This window comes from Globicephala melas, chromosome 2, assembly GCF_963455315.2.
Source record: "Globicephala melas chromosome 2, mGloMel1.2, whole genome shotgun sequence".
NCBI classification, from domain to species: Eukaryota; Metazoa; Chordata; class Mammalia; order Artiodactyla; family Delphinidae; genus Globicephala; species Globicephala melas.
This window is the reverse complement of record NC_083315.2, coordinates 159,166,994-159,186,201: the sequence shown is the minus strand read 5'-3', so window position 1 is coordinate 159,186,201 and position 19,208 is coordinate 159,166,994.

Here is a 19,208-nt window from a genome sequence, read left to right as displayed (position 1 = left end):
ATAAAAAGCGTGTTTTCTCCCCCTACTGCCTCTAAGGCTATGGTATGAATAAAATTAATGCAAAATATTTTAAACGGATATGTCTACATAGAAGAAATGAATGGGAATAGCAAGGAAGAGTATATGATTGATGAAACAATGAACTTATAAACAGAGCAAAATGATCACCTCAATAAATGCAGAAAAATTTACAGATAATTTATTTTATAAAGCTTTCTCTTACAAACACAATGCAGCTAATATGATGTCAATTCTCTAGTTTGATCTACAGCATATTATAATGTTGAAAGCAATGTTATTATAAAAAAATTCATTTGTTGTAATAGTCAAATACATTTTCAAAGGAAAAACAAATAAGCATTGAAAATATTTCCACAGGTCCTTGCTCTTCTAATGGAAATGTTAAATACAATAACAAGAAAGGTTTCCTAATTAAAAGCTTTTAAGCTTTCAATTTCAGTTTTCTCTGTTTAATTCAGTAGGAAGGGGAAAACAGACAAAAAACAATTTTAAAAGGAGGAGCTTTAAAAAGATACCAGAGTTAATAGATACTACTGCTGATTTATTTGAGGTTCAATTATTTTCTATTTTTGTTTTCATAGGGAAATTGGATTGCATAAGCATAAATGTATATAATTTAAAACTAAACTTTAAGGTACTATTTTATTTGCTTGTTATGTTTAATTGAAGCAGATATAGCTTACATTACAAAATGGTGATTAAACTTTCTGCAGAGTCAGTAAGGGGTTGAAAAATGACCTTAGGCTTCATAGACGCCTTTTAAAAGATCTTTAAATTTCAGTGACTCATAGTACTTCATCTTTTTCATTTTAGCTGAGAATTCAGGATCTTCTCAATGAAGAGCATTCTGAAACTACTGAATATGATATGAAGAACACAGTTGATCGGTTGGGCTAAGTTCTTGTATTAATTTTGTCACTAGCTTGCTTTAGGTCATTCCTTACAAAAATCACAGAGAAATCAGGGCTTAGATAAATTATTTATATATTGGAGATAATGCCTACTCTATCCACTTCATAGACTTATTTTAAGATAAATTTGGGGACAAATATATATGACAGTACTTTGCAAGCTGATACGTGACATAGAGACATGAGGTAATAATAATAATAGTCTTTCAAAAATGAGTAAATGCATTTATGAGTCAGGGTACAAACAGGAAAAGGGAAAGCATACTAAGTATTTTGAGAGAGATTTGAGAAGATGGCAGAAGAGTAAGTCGCGGAGATCATCTTCCTCCCCACAAATACATCAGAAATACATCTACATGTGGAACAACCCCTACAGAACACCTACTGAACGCTGGCAGAAGACCTCAGACTTCCCAAAAGGCAAGAAACCCCCCCACATACCTGGGTAGGGCAAAAGAAAAAAGGAAAAACATAGACAAAAGAATAGGGACAGGGCCTGCACCAGTGGGAGGGAGCTGTGAAGGAGGAAAGGTTTCCACACACTAGAAGCCTCTTCGCGGGCGGAGACTGCGGGTGGTGGAGGGGGTAGCTTCAGAGCCGCGAGGTGGGGAAAGCAACACGGGTGTGGAGGGCAAACCGGAGAGATTCCCGCACAAAGGATCGGTGCCGACCAGCACTCACCAGCCCGCGAGGATTGTCTGCTCACCCGCCGGGGCGGGCGGGGCTGAGAGTTGAGGCTCGGGCTTCGGTCAGAGAGGGCTGGCGGCGTGAACACAACCTGAAGGGCGTTAGTGCACCACGGCTAGCAGGAGGGAGTCCGGGGAGAAGTCTAGACCTGCCGAAGAGACAAGAGACTTTTTCTTGCCTCTTTGTTTCCTGGTGTGCGAGGACAGGGGATTTAGAGCGCTAATTAAAGGAGATCCAGAGATGGACACGAGCCGTGGCTAAAAGCGCGGACCCCAGAGATGGGCATGAGATGCTAAGGCTGCTACTGCCGCCACCAAGAAGCCTGTGTGCGAGCACAGGTCACTCTCCACACCTCCCCTCCCGGGAGCCTGTGCAGCCCGCCACTGCCAGGGTCCCGGGCTCCAGGGACAACTTCCCCGGGAGAACTCATGGCGCGCCTCAGGCTGGTGCAACGTCATGCCGGCCTCTGCTACCACAGGCTCGCCCCGCACTCCGTGCCTCTACCTCCCCCAGGCCTGAGTGAGCCAGAGCCCCCGAATCAGCTGCTCCTTTAACCCCGTCCTGTCTGAGCGAAGAACAGACGCCCTCAGGCGACCTACACGCAGAGGCGGGGCCAAATCCACAGGTGAGGCCCGGGAGCTGTGCGAACAAAGAGAAAGGGAAATCTCTCCCAGCAGCCTCAGGAGCAGCGGATTAAAGCTCCACAATCAACTTGATGTACCCTGCATCTGTGGAATACATGAATAGACAACGAATCATCCCAAATTGAGGCGGTGGACTTTGGGAGCAAGATATATTATTTTTTTCCCCTTTTCCTTTTTGTGAGTGTGTATGTGTATGCTTCTGTGTGAGATTTTTTTCTCTATAGATTTGCTTTCACCATTTGTCCCACAGGGTTCTGTCTGTCAGGGTTTTTTTTTTTTTTTTTTTTTTTTTACTTTAAAAATGTTTTTTCTTAATAATTATTTTTTAGTTTTTATTTTAATAACTTTATTTTATTTTATCTTACTTTATTTTATCCTCTTTCTTTCTTTTTCTTTCTTTCTTTCTTCCTTTCTTCCTTTCTTTCTTCCTTCCTTCCTTCCTTCCTTCCTTCCTTCCTTCCTTTCTTTCTTTCTTTCTTTCTTTCTTTCTTTCTTTCTTTCTTTCTTTCTTTCTTTCTTTCTTTCTTTCTTTCTTTTTTCTTTCTACTTTTTCTCCCTTTTATTCTGAGCCATGTGGAGGACAGGCTCTTGGTGCTCCAGCCAGGTGTCAGGGCTGTGCGACTGAGGTGGGAGAGCCAATTTCAGGACACTGGTCCACAAGAGACCTCCCAGCTCCACGTAATATCAAATGGCAAAAATCTCCCAGAGATCTCCATCTCAACACCAGCACCCAGCTTCACTCAACAACCAGCAAGCTACAGTGCTGCACACCCTATGCCAAACATCTAGCAAGGCAGGAACACAACCCCACCCATTAGCAGAGAGGCTGCCTAAAATCATAATAAGTACACAGACACCCCAAAACACACCACCAGACGTGGACCTGCCCACCAGAAAGACAAGATCCAGCCTCACACACCAGAACACAGGCACTAGTCCCCTCCACCAGGAAACCTACACAACCCACTGAACCAACCTTAGCCATGGGGCACAGACACCAAAAACAACGGGAATTACAAACCTGCAGCCTGCAAAAAGGAGACCCCAAACACAGTAAGATAAGCAAAATGAAAAGACAGAAAAACACACAGCAGATGAAGGAGCAAGGTAAAAACCCACCAGATCTAACAAATGAAGAGGAAACAGGCAGGCTACCTGAAAAAGAATTCAGAATAATGATAGTAAGGTTGATCTAAAATCTTGGAAATAGAATAGAGAAAATGCAAGAAACATTTAACAAGGAGCTAGAAGAACTAAAGGGGAAACAAGCAATGATGAACAACACAATAAAAGAAATTAAAATTTCTCTAGAAGGGATCAATACCAGAATAACTGAGGCAGAAGGACATATAAGTGACCTGGAAGATAAAATAGTGGAAGTAACTACTGCAGAGCAGAATAAAGAAAAAAGAATGAAAAGAACTAAGGACAGTCTCAGAGACCTCTGGGACAACATTAAACACACCAACATTCGAAATATAGGGGTCCCAAAAGAAGAAGAGAAAAAGAAAGGGACTGAGAAAATATTTGAAGAGATTATAGTTGAAAACTTCCCTAATATGGGAAAGGAAATAGTTAATCAAGTTCAGGAAGCACAGAGAGTCCCATACAGGATAAATCCAAGGAGAAACATGTGATGACACATACTAATCAAACTATCAAATATTAAATACAAAAAAAAATATTAAAAGCAACAAGGGAAAAACAACAAATAACACACAAGGGAATCCCATAAGGTTAACAGCTGATCGTTCAGCAGAAACTCTGCAAGCCAGAAGGGAGTGGCAGGACATATTTAAAGTGATGAAGGAGAAAAACCTACAACAAAGATTACTCTACCACGCAAGGATCTCATTCAGTTTTTGTTTTGTTTTTTTATGGTTCGTGGGTCTCTCACTATTGTGGCTTCTCCCACCACAGAGCACAGGCTCCAAAGGCGCAGGCCCAGCAGCCATGGCTCACGGGCCCAGCTGCTCCACAGCACATGGGATATCCCCAGACCTGTGCATGAGTCCGTGTCCTCCGCATCGGCAGGCGGACTCCTAACCACTGCACCACCAAGGAAGCCCTCTCATTCAGATTTGATGGAGAAATTAAAACCTTTATAGACAAGCAAAATCTGAGAGAGTTCACCACCACCAAATCAGCTTTACAACAAATGCTAAAGGAACTTCTCTAGGCAAGAAACACAAGAGAAGGAAAAGACCTACAATAACGAACCCAAAACAATTAAGAAAATGGGAATAGAAACATACATATTGATAATTACCTATATAGAAATGGATTAAATGCTACATCCAAAAGACACAGACTGGTTGAATGGATACAAAAACAAGACCCATATGTATGCTGTCTACAAGAGAACCACTTCAGACCTAGGGACACATACAGACTGAAAGTAAGGGGATGGAAAAAGATATTCCATGCAAATGGAAATCAGAAGAAAGCTGGAGTAGCAATTCTCATATCAGACAAAATAGACTTTAAAATAAAGACTATTACAAGAGACAAAGAAGGACTCTGCATGATGATCAAGGGATTGATCCAAGAAGAAGATGTAACAATTGCAAATATTTATACACCCAACATAGGAGCACCTCAATACATAAGGCAAATACTAACAGCCATGAAAGGGGAAATAGACAGTAACACAATCATAGTAGGGGACTTTAACACCCCACTTTCACCCATGGACAGATCATCCTAAATGAAAATAAATAAGAAAACACAAGCTTTAAATGATACATTGAACAAGATGGACTTAATTGATATTTATAGGACATTCCATCCAAAAACAACAGAATACACATTTTTCTGAAGTGCTCATGGAACATTCTCCAGGATAGATCATATCTTGGGTCACAAATCAAGCCTTGGTAAATTTAAGAAAATTGAAATCGTATCAAGTATCTTTTCCGACCACAATGCTATAAGACCAGATATCAATTACAGGAAAAGATCTGTAAAAAATACAAACACATGGAGTCTAAGCAATACACTACTTAATAACGAAGTGAACACTGAAGAAATCAAAGATGAAATCAAAAAATACCCAGAAACAAATGACAATGGGGACACGGCGACCCAAAACCTATGGGATGCAGCAAAAGCAGTTCTAAGAGGGAAGTTTATAGCAATACAATCCTACCTTGAGAAACAGGAAACATCTTGAATAAACAACCTAATCTTGCACCTAAAGCAATTAGAGAAAAGAACAAAAATAACCCAATTTTAGCAGAAGGAAAGAAATCATAAAGATCAGATCAGAAATAATGAAGGAAATAATAGCAAAGATCAATAAAACTAAAAGCTGGTTCTTTGAGAAGATAAACAAAATTGATAAACCATTAGCCAGACTCATCAAGAAAAAAATGGAGAAGACTCAAATCAATAGAATTAGAAATGAAAAGGAGAAGTAACAACTGACACTGCAGAAATACAAAGGATCATGAGAGATTACTACAAGCAACTCTATGCCAATAAAATTGACAACCTGGAAATAATGGACAAATTCTTAGAAATGCACAACCTGCCGAGACTGAACCAGGAAGAAATAGAAAATATGAACAGACCAATCACAAACACTGAAATTGAAACTGTGGTTAAAATCTTCCAACAAACAAAAACCCAGGACCAGATGGCTTCACAGGCGAATTCTATTAAACATTTAGAGAAGAGCTAACACCTGTGTTTCTCAAACTCTTCCAAAATATAGCAGAGGGAGGAACACTCCCAAACTCATTCTATGAGGCCACCATCACCCTGATACCAAAACCAGACAAAGGGTTTCCCTGGTGGCACAGTGGTTGAGAGTCCGCCTGCCGATGCAGGGGATAGGGGTTCGTGCCCCAGTCTGGGAAGATCCCACATACCGTGGAGCAGCTGGGCCTGTGAGCCATGGCCGCTGAGCCTGCGTGTCCAGAGCCTGTGCTCCACAACGGGAGAGGCCACAACAGTGAGAGGCCAGCTTACCAAAAAAAAAAAAAAAAAAAAAAACAGACAAAGGTGTCACAAAGAAAGAACACTACAGGCCAATATCACTGATGAACATAGATGCAAAAATCCTCAACAAAATAATAGCAAACAGAATCCAACAGCACATTAAAAGGGTCATACACCATGATCAAGTGGGGTTTATTCCAGGAATGCAAGGATTCTTCAATATACACAAATCAATCAATGTGTTAAACCATATAACAAATTGAAGGAGAAAAACCATATGATCATCTGAATAGAGGTAGAGAAAGCTTTCGACAAAATTCAACACCCATTTATGATAAAAACCCTCCAGAAAGTAGGCAAAGAGGGACCTTTCCTCAACATAATAAAGGCCATATATGACAAACCCACAGCCAACATCATACTAAATGGTGAAAAACTGAAAGCATTCCACTAAGATCAGGAACAAGACAAGGTTGCCCACTCTCACCACTCTTATTCAACATAGTTTTGGAAGTTTTAGCCACAGCAGTCAGACCAGCAAAAGAAATAAAAGGAATCCAAATCGGAAAAAAAGAAGTAAAGCTGTCACTGTTTGCAGATGACATGATACTATACACAGAGAATCCTAAAGATGCTACCAGAAAACTACTAGAGCTAATCAATGAATTTGGTAAAGTTGCAGGATACAAAATAAATGCATGGAAATCTCTGGCTTTCATGTACACTAGTGATGAAAAATCTGAAAGTGAAATTAAGAAAACACTCCCATTTACCACTGCAACAAAAAGAATGAAATATCTAGGAATAAACCTAACTATGGAGACAAAAGACCTGTATGCAGAAAATTATAAGACACTGATGAAAGAAATTAAAGATGATACAAATACATGGAGAGAAATACCATGTTCTTGGATTGGAAGAGTCAACATTGTGAAAATGACTCTACTACCCAAAGCAATCTACAGATTCAATGCAATCCCTATCAAACTACCACTGGCATTTTTCACAGAACTAGAACAAAAAAATTCACAATTGGTATGGAAACTCAAAAGACCCAAAATAGCCAATGCAATCTTGAGACAGAAAAACAGAGGTGGAGGAATCAGGCTCCCAGACTTCAGACTATACGACAAAGCTACAGTAATCAAGACAGTGTGGTACTGGCACAAAAACAGAAATATAGATTAATGGAACACGATAGAGAGCCGAGAGTTAAACCCACGCACATATGTTCACCTTATCTTTGATAAAGGAGGCAAGAATATACAGTGGAGAAAAGACAGCCTCTTCAATAAGTGGTGCTGGGAAAACTGGACAGGTACATGCAAAAGTATGAGATTAGAACACTCCCTAACACCATACACAAAAATAAACTCAAAATGGATTAAAGACCTAAATATAAGGCCAGACACTATCAAACTCTTAGAAGAAAACATAGGCAGAACACTCTATGACATAAATCACAGCAAGATCCTTTTTGACCCACCTCCTAGAGGAATGGAAATAAAAACAAATATAAACAAATGGGACCTAATTAAACTTCAAAGCTTTTGCACAGCAAAGGAAACCATAAACAAGACATGTATTTTGAGAGAATTATTTAAAACAGTGTAATAAAGGGTTAAGTTTTATTGAAGGCCAGTAGGGCAAAGGTCAGGAAAGCTGCCAGCAGCATTCAGGAGACCATTGTGTACTGCAGTCAAAGGAAGCTACTAGCTCAGATCTCAGACACCTGCACAGGCAGAGCATGTTTTATGGGAGGCTATCTGGACTCTCCTGGCCAACTGTCTCTTCTGCACCAAGCTCACCAGGTGGCCAGCTTCTGCCCTGGGAACAAGGAGGGCTTCTGTGTCTCATTTGCCAGATCACCAGGAAGAGATTCTCGTTGGCTGAATCTAACCCAGAACCCTCTGCCAAGGATTCTGGGAAATGTAGTTCCCCTGCACTTAGGAGGGAATAATGGATACAGGAAAATGGTGTTGTATTAACAATGAATGTGACATAAAAATAGTAAGCTGAATGATAAGTTAATGATAGTTTTTTTTTTTTTTTTTTAGCACATATTAGCAGACAAAGAAGGATCCATGGGGGTCTTTGGTCCTTCAAAGTACACTCTACAGAAGAGAGACTATGTTAACTTTGCTTAAGAATGAATCTGTCTTCTGACAGTCTATGTGTCTAATGTAGTACGTTGTCATCCCTTATATTCGTGTTCAACTCCATCAATAAATATTACTGGAAACAATGTCTTTTAGCAGAACATTGTACCAAAATGGAGAACAAAGAGCTTGCTAAGAGTTTTAAGCATCTTTCCAAAATTCTAGTATATCAGGCATGTTCTTGGGTATAAATTCATGGTCATCAGGAAGTCACAGTTTGAAATCTGGGCCCATAGTTTCTGATTGCTGCCATTCATGAAGCCATCTGTGAGCTTATCAGGAGTTTTAGCCCAATAGATGGTCTAATATGGACAGTAAACTTAGGTTAATAATGGACTGTAAACTTAGAATGCCTCAGGAAGTACAGTATAGTATAAGAGAACAGACTTGAGAGCTAGGCCACCTTACTTTAAAGCCCAATTTCAAACACATACTAATAGTGTGGTCTCAGCCAAATTTCTTAACGTTTTTGTACCTCATTTTTTCTATCCATTAAATGGAATGAAAATATTATGCAATTCATAAGATTTTTGTGGGAACTAAACAGTTTAATAAGTGTTAAGCACTTAGAATACAGTTTTAGGTATTTGTAGAGTGTGCTGTCTTTTTGTACTTATTATGTTTTAGAGAACAATCTAGGGGCTGTAGTTACTGTTTATGAGACTTGTTATCATCATAATATGTCATGATAAAATTCAATCCATGTCACATTTGTCTTGTGCCTACCCTATTTTTTACCAAGCTAAGTCTTTGCACACTATCTCATTTATTTTTATGCCCTTTTATGCTGCCCCCACCCATTTGTTTTTTGACTGCTTTCACAAGAGTATGGTGGTTAAGAAACACATGTTCTGGAGCCAGACTCCCATGTTTAAACCCCAGTCCTACTACTTACTAGCTGTGTGACCCTTTACAAGTTACTTAACCTTTCTGTGTTTCAGTTCCTTCATTTGTATAATGGAAATACTATTAGTACCACTCTCTTTGCATTGAAGGTTAAATATAAAACACTTAAAAGAAGACTTGCACATGGTTAGCACTCAGAGAGTGTTAGCTGTGATTATTATTGCCTCCAAATTAATCCATATCTCATAGATCTATTAACACATTTATAATTCCCAGCAATTAAAAGCAGTTGGCTCAGGTTTCATGCAGTTCCTTATTGACCAATATGTGCTTGTATCCAAGAACATGCCTGCTTTCCTGGAATTTTTCAAAGACTCATTCTAACAAGTTGTAAAGCACAAACAAAAATTTAACACACACAATTACACACATACATGTATACATATTCATGTTTTCTAATAGTCTGCATATTTTAGCAAAACTTGCAACACTCATTTCTAGTGTTTATAGTCTTGATACCACTTCTGCCAAATAAAAGCGAGAATACAAAGTCTTTTTTTTTTTTTTTTGCTTCCATCAAACCTCTGTCTACCTGAATGTACTTCCCACACCTTTAAAGGTACACACACAAAAACATAAAAAATGCAGTATACCTAGGAATGATTTAGATGTTCCCTGTACAGTAGGAAATGCTATTTCTAGTCTCTGAGCAACATTTATATGAGCCCTGAGAGTTCTATGAATAATTTCCTGGATTTCTTTCTTTATGGATGACTATAACCAAGCACCTTGCTGGGACCCTAAACTCTATTTTTCTCAGCTTTAGTTGTTTAATTAAGGAAGCCCCAACACAAGAGAGGTTTCTTTCTCAATCTGTCTCTTGAAAAGAACTACTGGATACAATCCAATAGTAATAATAAAAAAAAAATTTGTTAAACTAATTTAAGTTAGTTTGTAATGAGGATTCTAAGTCTTGGAGTGATGCCTTGAACTTGAATGAAGGACGATTTTTTTTTAACCACATGTATTGTGTACTGCAAAGTCATAATTTGACATATAGACATTTTGGTTGAAGAAAGAAATGGAAGGAAAGTATAACGTACCATCTCTTCATTTTCTGGTCCTTGACAAGAATTTTTCTGTTTTACAGATAACTGACTAATGTCTCTTGAGTATTGAAATGATGTATAAAATGCTTCTGAATTACTGGAGTCACTATATTCACTGTAGTTATATTTACCAATTCATATGGTGGGCAACAGAAATTTACAGAATTTGTATAATTTCACTAATGGTTATACAAATATATTTTATTGAAAAAAATTCACCCTGAATATAAGATAATATTAAATATACAGTATATCAATTAAGTCAATAATTGTTACCCCAGAATATCATGAAAATTTCACACATCGATGGTCAATCAATGTCCCTGATCAACTCCCTCAATTCTTAAATGAGTAAAATCAATCACTTTTGCTATAATGTAAATTTTCTAGCAGACTCTTGATAGAGGATTCTTGGGAAACCCAGGCCATGATTAATAGACTCAAATAGTAGGCATTTTTAGAAATAGAACTTATTGTATTCCATTCAGACAGGTCTACTCTCTTTCTTGGTGAAGACACTGGGATTTCTATATCCTGCTCACTCCTTGTGAAATGCTCTCATCTTTCTCTACTCCTGCTTTACCTGGTCAGATTTATATAGACACACTAATATGTGGATGCACACACAGACCTTACACTTTTTAATTCCAACATTTATTTCAGTCATGCATTTATTTGTTTATTGTTTGTCTCCATGACTGAACTATTAAGAATATGATGACCTGACCATAAGCACTGTGTGTATCATCAACCCCTGGAACCAGCTTAATTCCTGTCATTCATAAGGTCAGGAAACACTTACAGAAGACAGTTCCTGACCAGGCAGGGATATAACAAGTGAGTAAAACAGACACAGAACCAATCCTCATGAAGCTTAGTCTTAGAGTCTAGTGTTGGAAATAGATATTAAGAAATCAAACTTACTTATGCAATATAGATATAAATATATATTTTAGGCAGCTCAGGCTGCCATAACAAAATACCATAGGCTGGTGGCTTAAACAACAGGAATTTATTTCTCACAGTTGTGGAGCCTAGGGAGTCTAAGACCAAGGTATCAACTGATTTGATTCTCCAGTGAGGGCTCTTTTCCTGGCTTACAGATGGCTGCCTTCCTGCTGGGTCATCACCTTGCAGGCAGGGAGAGAGAAAAAGAGAGAGAGAGAAATCTCTCTGATGTCTCTTCTTATATGGGGACTAATCCCATTAGGGAGGGCTCTACCCTCATGACCTCAACTAAACTTAATTACCCTGCAAAGACCCTATCTCCAAGTATCATAACATTGGGAAATAGGGCTTCAACACAGAAATGTTGAGGGGGACACAATTCACACCATAGCACATATAGACGGACATTTAGATTAGATGGCAAGAAAGATTTCTTTGTGGATTATTGTAGATTGTTAGCAACTCAAAACAATGAAGTAACATGGTATAACTTGAATGCAATTTATATTTTTGAAAGATTACCTTGGTGAGGAATTAATCAAGGGCATAAATCTGGAAATAAGGAGCCAGTTAAGAAGTACTAGCAGTGGTTCAAGTGGCCAAGACTGGGAGCTGGAACTCAGGTTGTGATTGTGGGGACAGAGAAAAATAGATAGATTTAGCTATCTGTCAAAAATCAAAATAATGAGCCCTGGTGATGGACTAGATATGCAGATGATTGTACAAGAGGAATCACAGTTAAACTCCAACTTTCTGGATCTAGTACCTTGATAGAAGTGGCATTATTGAGATGAGGATATAAAGACAAGTCTTACGGGACATATTCACAAGTTCATTTGAACATATAGAATTCACTGTGCCACTAACAATTACAGAGGAATCAAGGAGGAAGTTGGTGGTATAAGAATTGACTTTAGAGGACACGTCAGCACTGGCGATGCAAATTTGGGGCTCTTTAAATACAGATATTATTTAAGGACATGGAAGTGAATACATCATTCTAGGGAGACACATAGGAAAAAGAAGACAATACAGACTTGAGATATGAGAAATTCCAAAATCTAAACATAAGAAGGAAGAAGAATGGGGCAGAGACAATGAGAGTGCTTAGGTCTCAGCAGGAAGTAATGGAGTAAGATGTCACAGAGCTCAAGTGAGGAGGCTGTTTAAAAGGAAGGGAATGGCCAATTTGGATGTACCTGAAAGACTAAGAGTGATTGACGCAATAGTGCATCAGTGCAGTAGTGTAACTTTGGGGCAGGGTCCTGGTTCTGCCTCAAGGGATACACACAACAATATCTTTAAGCTCCTTTACAGAATTAAAATCCCCAACAAATTGAAGATGTTAGCATTCTTCATTCCAGAGAAGGTCACAGTTTGATAACCTTGAGGAGATCATCAGAATACCACCTGAGGCCAAATTAAAGGAGTGAAGGCCCTGCACACACCCTAATCCTTACCAGCAACCCTGCCTTTGAACCATTGCTATAGAACTCCTCACCAAATCCCTCTCGGTTGGGACGCAGTTTTGAGAGGCACGAGCCCACAGTGTCCCCCATTGCTTGGCAAAGCAATAAAGCTATTCTTTTCTACTTCACCCAAAACTCTGTCTCCAAGATTTGATTCGGTACCAGTGCACAGAGACTGAGTTTTCAGCATCAGTAGTACATGCGTATTTTGCTATGGCAGCCCAAGTGGAGTAACATGCTTACCATTACTTTCATAGGTTGATCCCTAATAAACATCTTGTACCCCAAACACTCAGCATCTGCTTTTGGAGAACCAGAGCCTTCTCCCCTTTTATTCCACCCCAAATAGCATCATCCAGCTAGGTTGAGGGCATTATACTATTTCCTTTAGCATCTTTTCATAGTTCTGTCACAGTTGGCTTGTCCTCGGCTAGACTGCTAACTCCTTGATGGCAGGAAGTGTGGTTTAATTTTACCTTCAAGACCTAACACACTGACAGGCACAGAGTGACAACAGCCAATATTTACTGAATGGTGAAATGGCCTTGTCTTCATCATGCCATTTGCTTGCAATAGATTTTTCCAGTTCACACCCACCTCCAAACTACTGAACTTTGAAAACTGGGTTTTGCTGGCCACTGACTGTTTGACCCTCTGTCTTATTCCATGCCATAGTTATCTATTTACACCTTGACTCAAGGTTACTCTAGCTTTTTATGCTACATATTTTGGTATAGTCCTGATCCAACATTTTTGCAAGCTGTCCTAATCTTGCTTTGGTTTTCCAATCCCAAATATTCTGTCTTGTCTTCATAGCCCATTGCTGCACCCACAGTCTAGCACCTAAAGGAATTTACTTCCAATGTGGAACAAAACACCCTTCCATATGGTTGGTGAGGAAATTTTGAATTGGAGTGCCACAAGTTGCTCCTTTGGTCCCCCCTACATAAGACAGACATAATATGGTCCCTAGGTTTAGAACTGAGTTAAATCAAATAAATGAAGAGCTATGAACTATGGAGCTATGTCTAAATTTGTCAGGAAAGTCATCATCAGATAAAAGAATAGTTTGATAGTAAGGGTCTGATCAGCAAATAATATCCATGAGGAAAACTAAACAGATCATATCCTTCAAACCTATTTTTTTTTTAATAAAAGAGTGAAGAACTCATGTCTTCTATTTGGTTTCCATGCAGGCTTAGGGATCTGGATAAGTATACTGTGCTAACTGATGTTTAAAGGAAATGCTTAGAGCATGTTTACAAAGCTTTAATCCCTTCACTGACCACAGGTCCATAAAACAGGATTAACTTTTTCCCTGATTAACTTTTTCCTCCACAAATGAGCATGTAGGTCTTTCTCCATCTCCTGCAGGGGTAAGCTTTACAATTATGACAACAAACAGTTCTTTTCTTTCTATTACATGGTTGTGTAAGTGTGTTTCCAACTTGAGAGGTAGAAAAAATGAATCAACAGGTTGCTGACATTTATCTCCTGTTATTTTCTTGCCCTGCACATTAATATAAAACAAAAATATAATTAACACACCCTTGCTGACATGCTTGCTGCACAGGGCATGAATTACTGTACCACAGGCTCTCCCTGTAACCCTGGAAGACCTGACCTGCTGCCCTTTTCATTCATTAAGCAATTGTCTTCCTTAGTAAGCAGGGAGGGGTGACAAAACACTTATGTCAAGATAGTGCCAATTAATCAGAATCCCACTGGAACACAGCTTCAGAGTCATTTCGAAGTTCCATTAGGACATTTGATTATGTTTATGTATTCTAAGAGGTGTTGTGATTTACTGTTAGTACTTTCTTTCTTTTCAAAAGAAATTATGACCCCATGATAATCTTAGTAGAGGAAAGTACTGGGTGATAACCAGTAAAATATTCTTACTTAAAGTCTTCTCTCTGATTTTTGTTGTACAAATGGTACTTTCCTTGCCCCAAAATGTTGCTGTATAAAAAAGGATGCTGAAATAAGAGCTAGAAAGGGCAAGAGATGTAGGAGTGGAAGGAAGAAAAAAAGGAGGGAAAACAGACAAAAAAACAACCTCAAATTTCTCTTTTTAACAACTGACAGCAACCCCATTACTAAAAATTCAGCAGATTTCGGTTTCCAGTGACCTTCTGTGACCTATTGGAGAGCTTAATGTCCAACAGTCTGCTCCTTTACCTGATAAAGTATTTACATTTTATAACAAAGTAGAATATTATTAATGCACATCCAGTAATATTATTAGAGTAATATTAGAGTAGAATAGTATTTGAATAATAGTTTGTAGAGGCTTATAGCCCATAAGGCTACTAAACTTGCTTGCTTTGCCTAAACTTCCTTTAATGTCAGATGCACTAAGACGTTAAATGGATTTGCCTAATGAATGAATGAATTGAAGTTGCATGAGCTTCTGCATTTAGTGGCTCTACTTCTATTGAATATCAGACTTTATTTAAAGTCAAACTTTTGCAAACAAAATCAGCAGTGTAATGAAGGTATGTCTTTTCATAATGCAAAGCATTATTAGTAACACCACTGTTTGGATTTTATTAATATACTAGATACTGTATTACAGAATTGGTTTTGGGGTGGGAGCTATCATTGTTCTAGAGGCAAGTGGCTGGCTAAATTGAAGGAGACAAAGCTCATCAACCACGATGTGTTCAGTCTTTTATAACGAAAAAATATCAAGCCTCCTTGGAACTAAATAATTTCACTTTTGTTTTTGTCCCCAAATGCAACTACTGTTGGTTGAGGATCCTGCCAGTTGGAAACAACTATTCTTCCTAATGGATCTGCTATAGAAGAATAATGGTTTGTTTAGAATATTATCCTCTTTTTTGACTTCTGACTCTCTGTTAATATAATAAACAACAACAACAAAAACCCAGCCATAACTTGCTTGTTGATGCTGTGTTAGTTACTCAGCCAGGACCTACCCACAACATTTGGGATGGTGTTAGAACTATTTTTTTCTTTTTTCAACAAGAACAAGTTCTCAAACATGTTTTGAAATTACCTCTAAAACCATGTCTTTATGACTTTGACTCCATGTCTTTTACTCTTAAATATACCACCTTTGTGCATACTCGTGTTTTGTATATACACATACTTTCCTGGGACACTAGAGGAGTAATAGTGGGTGCTGATGCAGAGTCCCTCTAGTGCAGGGCTTGTATTATATTGTACCATGAGAATGTAATATTTATATGATAGAAGGCCAAGGAGAGCCCTTCTTCAAGAGGATCAAATCATATTATATAGGATTACCATTCATAATATCTATGATTAATGTATTGATGGTAACAATGTTGAAATAGAAGTTAATCTTACTAAATTATTAATGTGGTGATATATCTCCAAATTTTCCCCTTTTACCATTTACATTTAGTTGATAAACAAGACTGCTTTCTGCATATTTCTTTCTTTTTATCTATTTAATTAATTTGTTTTTTTCAATTTTTAAATTCAGGAATTGGTCTTAAAATGTAGACCCTGTCACTGTAAATGGATCATGATCAGTGAAAGCTTCCAAAGGGAAGAAAAATATAAGCTAATATGTGAAATATGAAAAATCATCCAACTTTGTGACATCTAACTGGAGTTGGAATCCCATTGGGTGGTCAGACCCTATGGCATATGTGGTGGTCCATTTTATGTGTCAATTTGACCAGGACATTGTACACTGGTATATGGTCAAATACAAGTCTAGATATTTCTATGAAAATAGTTTTCAGATGAGATTAACATTTAGATTAGTAGAATTTAAGTAAAGCATATTACCGCCCATAATGTGGATGCGTCTCATTCAATCAGTTTAAGGCCTTAAGAGAAAAAGACTAAGGTCCCCGAAGAATGGGGAGTTCTGCCTCTAGACTGTCTTTGACTTCTTTTTTTTTTTAATTGGAGTATAGTTTATTTACAATGTTGTGTTAGTTTCAGGTGTAAAGCAAAGTGACTCAATTATATATATATATAAAGACATATATATATATATATTCTTTTTCAGATTCTTTTCCATTATAGGTTATTACAAGACACTGAATATAGTTCCCTGTGCTATACAGTAGGTCCTTATTGTTTATCTTTTATATATAGTAGTCTATATCTATTAATCCCAAACTCCTAATTTATCCCTCTCCCCTCTTTCTCCTTTGGTAACTACAAGTTTGTTTTCTCTGTCCGTGAGGCCCTTTCTGTATTGTAAATAAGTTCATTTGTAGCATTTTTTAAGATTCCACATATAAGTGATATCATATGATATTTATCTTTTTCTGACTTACTTCACTTTGTATGATACATTATTTCATTCTTTTTAATGGATGAATAAAATTCCATTTAAATATTAATGGGATGTGTGTGTGTGTATATATATATATATATATATATATATACACACACATATATATTATATACATATATACCCGTCTTCTTTATCAATTCATCTGTCAATGGACACTTAGTTTGCTGGCATTAGACTGCCTTTGGACTCAAGATTCAACACCAGCTCTTCCTTAGGTTTCTAGTCAGCTGACCTGCTGTATATTTGGTGGACTTGTGAGATCCCATGATTGCATTGCATGTGCCAATTCTCTTTTTCTCTTTCTCCATATACACACAAACTTACATGCATTTTATTTGTTCTATTTTTCTGTAGATCCTTGACTAATGCAGCATGATCTCTGCATTCAAAGAACCCACAATCAGAAGTACAAACATAACTGTGCATATACACACAAACAAACTCTATCTCCCACTCTCTCCTACAATATCAGAGATATAAGTGGCATGGATGCTCATATCGTAAAAAATAAAGTCACAGAGACCCTGACCCTAAGAGAGAATATCTTTTCTGATGTAGAGTAGGGTACACATGGGTGACTGTAGTACATATGCTTTCCCAGTCTTCTCACTCCCAACTCCTCAGGCAAAATTTACTTGTGAGAAAGACTATCAGAAAATGTATTATGCAAAGAGTGTATTTGTATGATAGATCAGCTTGATGAGTCCCAATTTCTTGCAGAAAATATCAGTTATAGGAATAGCAGGTAAAGTACAGTTTGAAAAAGACCTGTATATACACTAAACATTCCTTTTTAAAAAATGAACTCTAACTATGTACAAAACATTGCAAATAGTGTGAACAAGGTTCTGACATTCGAGAATATTAGAATGTTAGGATCTAGTTGTAGAGTCAGGCGTGTACAGAACTAACTGCAACAGTGTATATTATTGTTATGAAGACTAAGACAGTGATTCTGAAGAACAATTGGATTCACAACCACATTCTACCAATTCAGTGAAGTTCAATTTGACAAAACTCATATTCTATTTAGTAGAATTTGGAAAACTCTATGCTCCTGCAACAAAAGATGACTGGGAATAGATTTGGGTACCTTCCAGCTCGTGGATTCTATTTCCCGCTTTTATTTTTCTAAGGAGGTATAAAAGATTCCTAACAAAAAAGAAACAGCCTTCCTCTAACCTCTGCCCCAAAAGTCTGGAAGATTGAGAAAAAGTAGTTGTTATGCTGAATGATCTGACAGAATAAGAGGAAATTTGGTAACATGACAGGTTGGCATTAAATCAGTAGGGGATGAGATTATTTTCTAAATTGGCAATATAACAGATTGTCAGGTTTCTACTTCAAAGTCCTTGTCCTAAGAGAATTGTCTCAATCTTGGGTCAGGTTCATGGAAATGATTTGAATCCTTCCTCCTCTAAGAGATTGGTTTGTTTATATTCCAGAGGTTATTTAACTTTTCTTTAAAAGGGATTTCTGCTTATTGGTAACTTTTAACTCTAAAATATTCAGTTACAGTAAACTAATGTATCAGAGGGAACATAGGATTAGGCATTTGCTTACCTTTTTTTATTAATTGGTTTATTGTGTGACCATGAGTTAATCATATATTCCCAGATAACAAACTTGAAACAGAAATCAGCAGTTGTCTAAATTGTTCACAGATTAGTCATTGAGCAACTGCGCACCTTTTTTGTTGTAATGCCCATAAGAGATACTGTAAGGTCTATATTAAGAAAAATGTGGAATCAAATAAAATTATATTTTCAAAGCATGTTGATATGTATTGTGATAAGAAATTGTAAATTTGCTATTGATAATTGTTATTCTGTTAACTTACATCAATTCTACTCACCATTATCCTATAATGAACAAAGAAAAGCAGAGAGTAGGATTTTCATGATCCTAGTATATACATAATTTAACAGTACTCTGGGAAATGCTATCAGGATTTCCAGGATAAGTCCTTTCTGTTTTCAAATCAATACATTATATTACCCAACGGAACTTTGCTTTAGGATGCAAGATTTAAATCTTCATGACCTCACTATGTATGGTCAACCCAGTATAAAAAAACTGGCATAGATAAAAAATAATAATACAAAAGTAAATTGCTGAAAACAAACATTAGCTATCACGCTATGACACTGTAGCATAAACCCTGAC